The following is an 8,223-nucleotide window of genomic DNA, read 5'->3' on the forward strand; positions in this document are numbered from 1 at the left end:
TTGTCTCTGTTTTTTCTTTTTTCTTTTGCCTACCCAGGTACGAGGGGGGTTTCTTGCCTTTTGTGAGGTCTGAGGTCTTCTGCCAGCATTCGGTGGGTGTTCTATAGGAGAAGTTCCACGTGTAGCTGTATTTCTGATGTATCTGTGAGGAGGAAGGTGATCTCCGCGTCTTACTCTTCCGCCATCTTGCCTGCTCTCCCCAAGGTTTTTATTTTGATGAGAGAATTTCTGGAAGAAAACCACAAAAACACACAAAACTCAGCATTTTCATGTACGACCAGTTCTTGTAGCAACCCTTGTGTTCGGAGCCCAGGTCCTCTCATTTCTTCGTGGCTCAGGACCCACCACAGCCATACTTCACTCAGGCCATCTTCCTTCCAGTGACCTAAGATCTATGATAATGTTGACTCTCCAGACCCCACCTTAAAAGTTACCTGACGTATGCCTCTTTCCCTTGGATTCTTACTAAAAAATTGGTTGTGAAATAAGCAAATCAAACACTGAAGTATAAATGAATGAATGGTCAAAATACAATTCCCTATTAAGAGTGTCTTTGCATTTTATCCTGGAGAAGGTGCTTGAGAACTCAGCATATCGCTGAGTGGAATTCACTTTAGCAGCTCAGAAGGTTCTTCAAAAATAGATGAGGCAGATCATTAGTTAGAGCCTGCAGAGTGGCTCTGTTTATTAGTTCGGATTTATGTTTGACTTTTCCTTATAAATCCTACAACACCCAAATACCAGACTCAGGGAGTATAAATAAATGATGTTTTTGAAAGCCCATTTCATATTACGGCTTCAAGTATACCATCCTTTTTAAAAAGGTATAAATTAATATTTGTGGACTTAATTTGAATTGAAACTATATTTTGAATCCACCACAAAGGCTGGCTGACCACTGTTTTTCTTCTCAACATCCCTGGCCTTTTGCAGCAGTTCTTCAGTAGTATATAGGTACTGCCCCCCGTACTAGCTTACAAGAATTATTAAATTTTCAGAAATGTTGTGAGCTGGTTGACCTTACATGGAAGGTTTGTAATTGGCCATGATGGAAATATTATACCACGGAAACTGGCAAACACTACCCTTCCAGGTTTTATTTATTTACTATCACAGAACCAGTTTCTAAATTGTTAAACATTTACCAACATACAACTGCCTATCTTCCTTCCTCCTTCCCTCCTTCCTTTCCTTCCTTTTTTCCCCTCTTCTCTCTCTCCCCCCCTCCCTTTCTCATTTAAAAAAAGATTTTCTCTGTCTTCTAATATTTCTAATACATACTAGGTGTTTTGACAGGCTCTTCACCAAAAAAAAAATCTCATTTCATCATTATAACAGCTCTGTAATATTTTAATATTTTAAAATTTATGTAACACCCCAAGGATACTACCAGTAAGTAGAAGTGGAATTGAAACACAAATTTGCCTTGTTTGAAAGCTCACATTCATTCTTCAAACCTGTACTAAAACACATACATACATATACATCCCCCAAACAACAGCAAAAACAAAACCAAACAAAAAACTGGGTTGGCAGTTCCCAAACAGACTTACTCTGTCTTTAGATCTTCCCTTGAAAGATGTATTACTGGATAACAAAACTGTCCTAACATTCCCACCAGACTTCTGCTTCCAGAACAATGTATCAAAGTTAATAAGGAGGATGGGAAGTAGCAGCCTGCTTTGTCATTATCTAAGGGTGTAAGCTTCGTGTAAAAGGTTTCACTACACATTGGAGAACATGAGCTTTCTTAGTCCAGGAGAGCTTGCCCTGTCTTGGCAAAGAATACTAAAGGAAGAGGTTACCAGATACCACTTCCATTCCCCACCAAAACTCCTGTCAAAATTCCAACTGGAAATACAACTTAGAGATGTTCAAGCTCTTTTTTCCCTCTGTTTAATCCTTTATCTCTGGGGGTTGCCTGTTTCCCTCTCTGGGCACTGGCTTACTAAAGGAATAGCTCCATAACTCAGCTCTTATAACACCGTATTCTGGTGAATCCAGGGCAGATGATTCAGAAACATCTGGATTTAGTTTCCTTGTTAACAGACATGGGATTAGAAATTAAGGGAAAAAGGTTTTGGCAAATGGTATTTGGGGAGATTGTTGAGCCCCAAAGTCAAGGCAAAACCTAAAATAGAAACGGATGGATTCACTTACTCATTCATTCAACATAAGCAGGTGCCTCCTGTGTGGCTGGCAGTATTCTAAGTGCTGGAAAACAGTAGTGAGCTAGGCAAGGCAAGACAGAAAATGACTTTGTAAACCTGGAAATCAGCAGGATACTTTCAGATAGGGTTAAGGGCTGAGAAGAAAATAAAATAGTGTTTTTAACAGGGCCTTTGCCAAGAAAGTTTTGAGTGGTGCTGCCACGTGGGATTGGGTGTTTAAGGAGTGTCCCCCTGAGAAGGGATGGTGGGAGCTGAGACCTCAACCACTCAGTGAAGCTTTGAGAGGTCTTTAAAACTTAGTGATCAGTAAATCTCCTCAGGGCTCTCATTCCCCCTTCCACACTTCTGCTACACATGTCTTTGTCAGCCTACCCTAGTTTTATTAATTCCCAGTCCACTTTTTCACTACTTTATTCTTCCTCCTGCATGCTAAATCTTCAGACTTCAAGTTCTGGTTCAAATGAGGCATATACACACACACAAATATATGTATATATATATATATTTTTTTTTTTCCAAAAAACATGGATTTTTAGTCAGACTTGGTTAAAATCTTGGCTTTATCACTTAGTAGTATTATCTTAGATATACATTTAATTGTGCAAGATTTAAATGTACCATTTCATAAGTTTTAATGTTAAGTATACACCCCTCACGAAAGTCAGAATATAAACATACCCATTATCTTTAATGTTTCCTCATGACCCTTTGTAATACCTCCCTCATAATTCCCTCTCCACTCCCATCTCCAGGCAACAAATTATGTGCTTTCTTTCATCATAGATTAATTTACATTTCTCGAATTTTATTGGGGGGCCTGGTTTCTTTCATTTAGCATAACATTTTGAAATCCATCCATTTTGTTCCATGAATCAATAGTTCATTTCTTTTTATTGCTGAGTAGTGTTCTGTTATAGAGATGAACCATATTTTGTTTAAATCCATTCACATGTTGATGGACCTTTGGGTGGTTTCCAGTTTTTTGCCTATTGCAATTAAACTTCGATGAATATTTATATAGAACTCTTCTTATGGACATATGCTTTCCTTTCTCTTGGATAAATTCCTAGAAGCAAAATGGCTAGTTTTTATGTTGGGTGTATGTTTTACTTTTTAAGAAACTGCCAAATTGTTTTCCAAAGTGGTTGTACCATTTTTAATTCCTACCAGCAGCGTATTACAGTTCTAGTTGCTCTGTGTCCTTACCAACTCTTGGTATGGTGAGTTTGTTCACTTTAGATAATTTAATAGGGTTGTAGTTGTATCTTATTATTCTTTTAATTTTTAAAAACTTGTATCTTATTATTCTTTTAATTTTTAAAAAATTTATTTATTTATTATATTTTATTTAGTTTTATTTAGTGGCCAGAGTCTTTCCAGTAATTATAGAAAATGAAAGGCAACCCACCTTTGTGTGTCAGGTTTTATGCTAAGTACTTTTGATGTATTATGTCTTTAATGCTCTCTTGTCATAGTTTTGTGAGGTAAATATGATTTTGGACAAAATGGAGAGGTAGCTTGCCGAAGGGGACACAGCTAGAAAGTGGCAAAGCCAGAAAAGCTAGATAACATTCACTGCATATGTGTCAGTCACTACTTTAAAATATTAAGATGCAATTGTTTTATCCTCACATCAACCCTCTGAGGTTGATTATAGCATCTTACAGGTGAAGATATGGAGATATACAGAGCTCAAGCGTCTTCCCCAACATCACACAGCTCCAGTTGGCAGTGTCAGGGTTCAAATCCAGGTCCCTTTGGTTCTAAAGTTCTTCTGTTTTCTGTAATTAATTGTGCCAAGGAAGGGAGAAAGTCTGCTGGAGAAGTTTCATGAGAGAGCGTACATTTAGCCTGGATCACAAGAGAAATGTAAGCATTATTCCCCAGACTTGAAGGGAGATATTTGCAGGGATGGAGATTAAAGGCTGAGAAGGCTTATGGCAAAATGGGGATAAGAACACCATTACCCCAGCCAACCAGCTGGGCTTGAAAGTTCAATTCTCGGAGGAACCGGAAAGTCAACCAACCGATGGAGATTCACACAAAAAAGTCTGGATGGGCGTTTTGACCTAGGGAATCACTGAGGAAGCTGCCACACAAGGTCTTCACAGATGGCCAAATGGTTTCTCCATTTGCCACCAGGTGAAGATATAGCTGAGTAATTTCAGAACTTTCTGCTAGCGTACAGGGAGATGCTGCTTCTACCTGGTTTGTATGACAGTTATGTTTTCAAACTCTGAATTTAAACTGATGTGGTTTCTAAGCCTACATTAGCCACTTAAGAGTTATGAAACCTTGGGCAAATTATTTAAGCTCCCTGAGTCTCTGTTTTTTCATCTGGGAAAAGAGGATAATATGAACACTTACTTCATCATTGCAGATCAGTTGGGAGGAGATTGGGGCAAGCAGGGACTGGGGCAAGATATAACCTTTCCAATTCTAAGGTTTTCTGGTATTAAATTTGACAAAGTATTGAGTCTTTAATAATGGAAACCTGGGGTTATGGGTACTGTTATTAAGTATATTGCCCAGCACAAAACTTACTATTCAGTCAGTGATCTAAGATAGATCCAATCTTTTTGCACTCAGAGAGAAAAGAAAGAAATCTAAACTTATTGTGCACTTACTGTCAGGCAGTATACTATGCAATTTATATTCATTATGGTATTTAATCTTGAAAAACCACATTTGGCCAACTTCTTATCATTTTTCACATAAGAGAAATGATATATGAATACATGAGAAATAAAGAATTATTTCTTTTCCCAAATTGCAAAGCTGACGACTCGAGTATCCAAGATTTGAACCCACATTTGTCTAACTCCAAAGTGTGTGCTTATTACCCTGTGCTGCCTTCTAAGCAGGAGAAGCCAGAGGCTTGGCACCAAAGATCTGTTCTGAGAATAGACTGACTTCCCCCACCCAGACCCTGCTTGAACAAGCCCTGGTCTGAACTTGAAGTAATCCACAGAGGACTGGCCTTCCAGGGGAGCTGGGTATTGTTCCTTAGCATTCCATAAACTATTTTCTAACCTGCCATATCCTGTCACTCCAGCTTCCTTCCCCCTGCTGATAACCGGGCTGACTGTGAGCTGCAGACCTAATGTACACATCACTTGTCTCTTTGTCACATTGATACAGTGATCCTTGAGAGAAAAGATTTATGGCACTCCTATACTTCCTAGGAAGCAAGTTCAGATGTCGAGTGAAGTTTACTAACTCTCTTAAAAAACAAAACAAGAAATAAGTAAATAAAACAAGGGTAGCTGAAGAACTTGGTCCACACCCTCTGGGATAGACACTTAGTGGTCCTCATGTGCAGGAGGTGTAAGTGACTTCCCTTTTCCTTCCTTCTTATCGCTTTCCTTTAAAGTGTGCTGGAAGCATTGCAAAGGGGAAAGTATAAACAATGTCAGGGGTGGTGCTATATTTAAAGGAAATTTAGGCCTTGCATCCTGTCCTTCTCTAAAAAATAAATAAACAAATAAACTCCCAAGAAAGTCCTGTACATCTTTTAACCTTGCCTGGGTGTCCTGGCTTATTTAAAGTTAGATAACCAGTTTAGCTCCTCAGACAATCTTAGAGCAGACTTTCTGACTTTCATGTTTGAAATGAAAGGCACTAAATCCCAGCCCTCTGGACTAACCCTCTAACAAGTGTGTTTTTTATAATTCTAGGAATTTCTTCTTTAACACACCCCAAAAAGGTAACATAATAGGATTTGCCTTAAAATGATCTTCAAAGATGGAAAAGTAGTGCAAGCAACAGGAGACCTCTGAGCGAAATCGTCTTATACATATGTTTTGCTTGACTTTAATGGTATTTTTAAAAAGAGGTGAAACAGCATTTAATCATTTACAGATTTTGCGTTTTAAAAACTGGACATTTGGGATTATTTTGAAAAAATAGAAGATATGACAATATTGGACTCACAATTCCACCTGGTAACAATTAAATGAAGTTCATTAGCCGCTGTCCCCAGTAAGAGAAGTGAGCTTCTCCTGTGATCTGGTCTCACTCTTTCTGTGTCCAGCACTGAGGCCGAGGGTCAGTTGCCTCTTACGTCATTATGTTGCCTTAGCACTGTTGCAAAGACAGTATTTATTTTTTGAGACAGCAATTATTTTATTTAGTAAGTAATAAATAAAATAATTATTTCTTTTTCTATACCCATGTATCTATGAAAAAATGAGATCATAAGAGTTGAACCAAGCTGTGTGATATTTTCTTTACACCCGACTCACCCTTTAATTTATGTCACCTGCCTTTCCCACTAGCATTTAACATGGCTACTCTTGATCCAGGCCAGTGTCCTCAATTAGAAGACCAGGAAACTGAGGTCTGAAGGTAGATGGTGACTGGTCCAAGGTCAGGCACCAAGTCAGGCAAAATGAAAAGATAACTATTCACATATTGTGGCTCTAATCTTATGTGGTACCACTTGCAGGAGATGTTTTGGAATTTTGTGGGGATATTTTGGTTGTCCTGATGAATGGGAGGCTCACTTGGCATTTAGTTGAGTAAAGCCTAGAGGTGCTAGAGAGGTTGTGAGAAGTTGAGGAATATGAGTACAATCTAGTAAGAGAGAAAAGGAGGAAGGGACAGAGATGGGACCAAAAAATGGGAAGGCAGTGTTATGGAAGTCAAATGGCAAATAAGTTTTAAGAAGAGGGAGTAATCAGTTGTGTCAAATGCAACTGAAAGTTCAAGAAAGAAATGAAAATTGTGAATTCGCCATTGGATTTGGTAAAATGGCTTTTCAGCTCTTTATTCCAAGTATTTTAAAATTTTCATCATCAGGTGTCTTAGAGTGGGATATTGAACATTTCAGTACTGAGCACTCAAGGTTTCTTTTTTTCCTAAACATCTTTATTGGAGTATAATTGCTTTACAATGTTGTATGTGTATATACATCCCCATATCCCCTCCCTCTTGCGTCTCCCTCCCTCCCAGCCCTCTAGTGGACACAAAGCACCGAGCTGATCTCCCTGTGCTATGCGGCTGCTTCCCACTAGCTGTCTGTTTTACACTTGGTAGTGTATATATGTCCGTGCCACTCTCTCACTTCGTCCCAGCTTACCCTTCCCCCACCCTGTGCCCTCAAGTCCATTCTCTACATCTGTGTCTTTATTCCTGTCTTGCCCCTAGGTTCTTCAGAACCTTTTTTTTTTTTTAGATTCCATATATATGTGTTAGCATACATTATTTGTTTTCCTCTTACTGACTTACTTCACTCTATGACAGACTCTAGGTCTATCCAGCTCACTACAAATAACTCAATTTCGTTTCCTTTTATGGCTGAGTAATATTCCATTGTATATAAGTGCCACATCTTCTTTATACATTCATCTGTCAGTGGACACTTAGGTTACTTCCATGTCCTGGCTATTGTAAATAGAGCTGCAATGAACATTGTGGTACTTGACTCTTTTTGAATTATGGTTTTCTCAGGGTATATGCCCAATAGTGGGACTGCTGGGTCCTATGGTAGTTCTATTTTTAGTTTTTTTAGGGAACCTCCATACTGTTCTCCATAGTGCCTGTATCAGTGTCCAAAAGGATCTTGCTGTGATTTATATCATAGGGTGTTCTGCCTATGTTTTCCTGTAAGAGTTTTATAGTGTCTAGCCTTACATTTAGGTCTTTAATGGATTTTGAGTTGATTTTTGTATATGGTGTTAGGGAGTGTTCTAATTTCATTCTTTAACATGTAGCTGTCCAGTTTCCCAGCACCACTTAGTGAAGAGGCTATCTTTTCTCCATTGTATGTTCTTGCCTCCTTTATCAAAGATAAGGTGATCAAATGTGCATGGGTTTATCTCTGGGCTTTCTATCCTGTTTCATTGATCTGTATTTCTGTTTTTGTGCCAGTACCATACTGTCTTGATTACTATAGCATTGTAGTATAGTCTGAAGTCCAGGAGCCTGATTCCTCCAGCTCCATTTTTCTTTCTCAATATTGCTTTAGCTCTTCGGGGTCTTTTGTGTTTCCATACAAATTGTGAATTTTTTTGTTCTAGTTCTGTGAAAAATGCCATTGGTATTTTGATAG

Source organism: Physeter macrocephalus, chromosome 15 (genome assembly GCF_002837175.3).
Source record: "Physeter macrocephalus isolate SW-GA chromosome 15, ASM283717v5, whole genome shotgun sequence".
Taxonomy (NCBI): Eukaryota; Metazoa; Chordata; class Mammalia; order Artiodactyla; family Physeteridae; genus Physeter; species Physeter macrocephalus.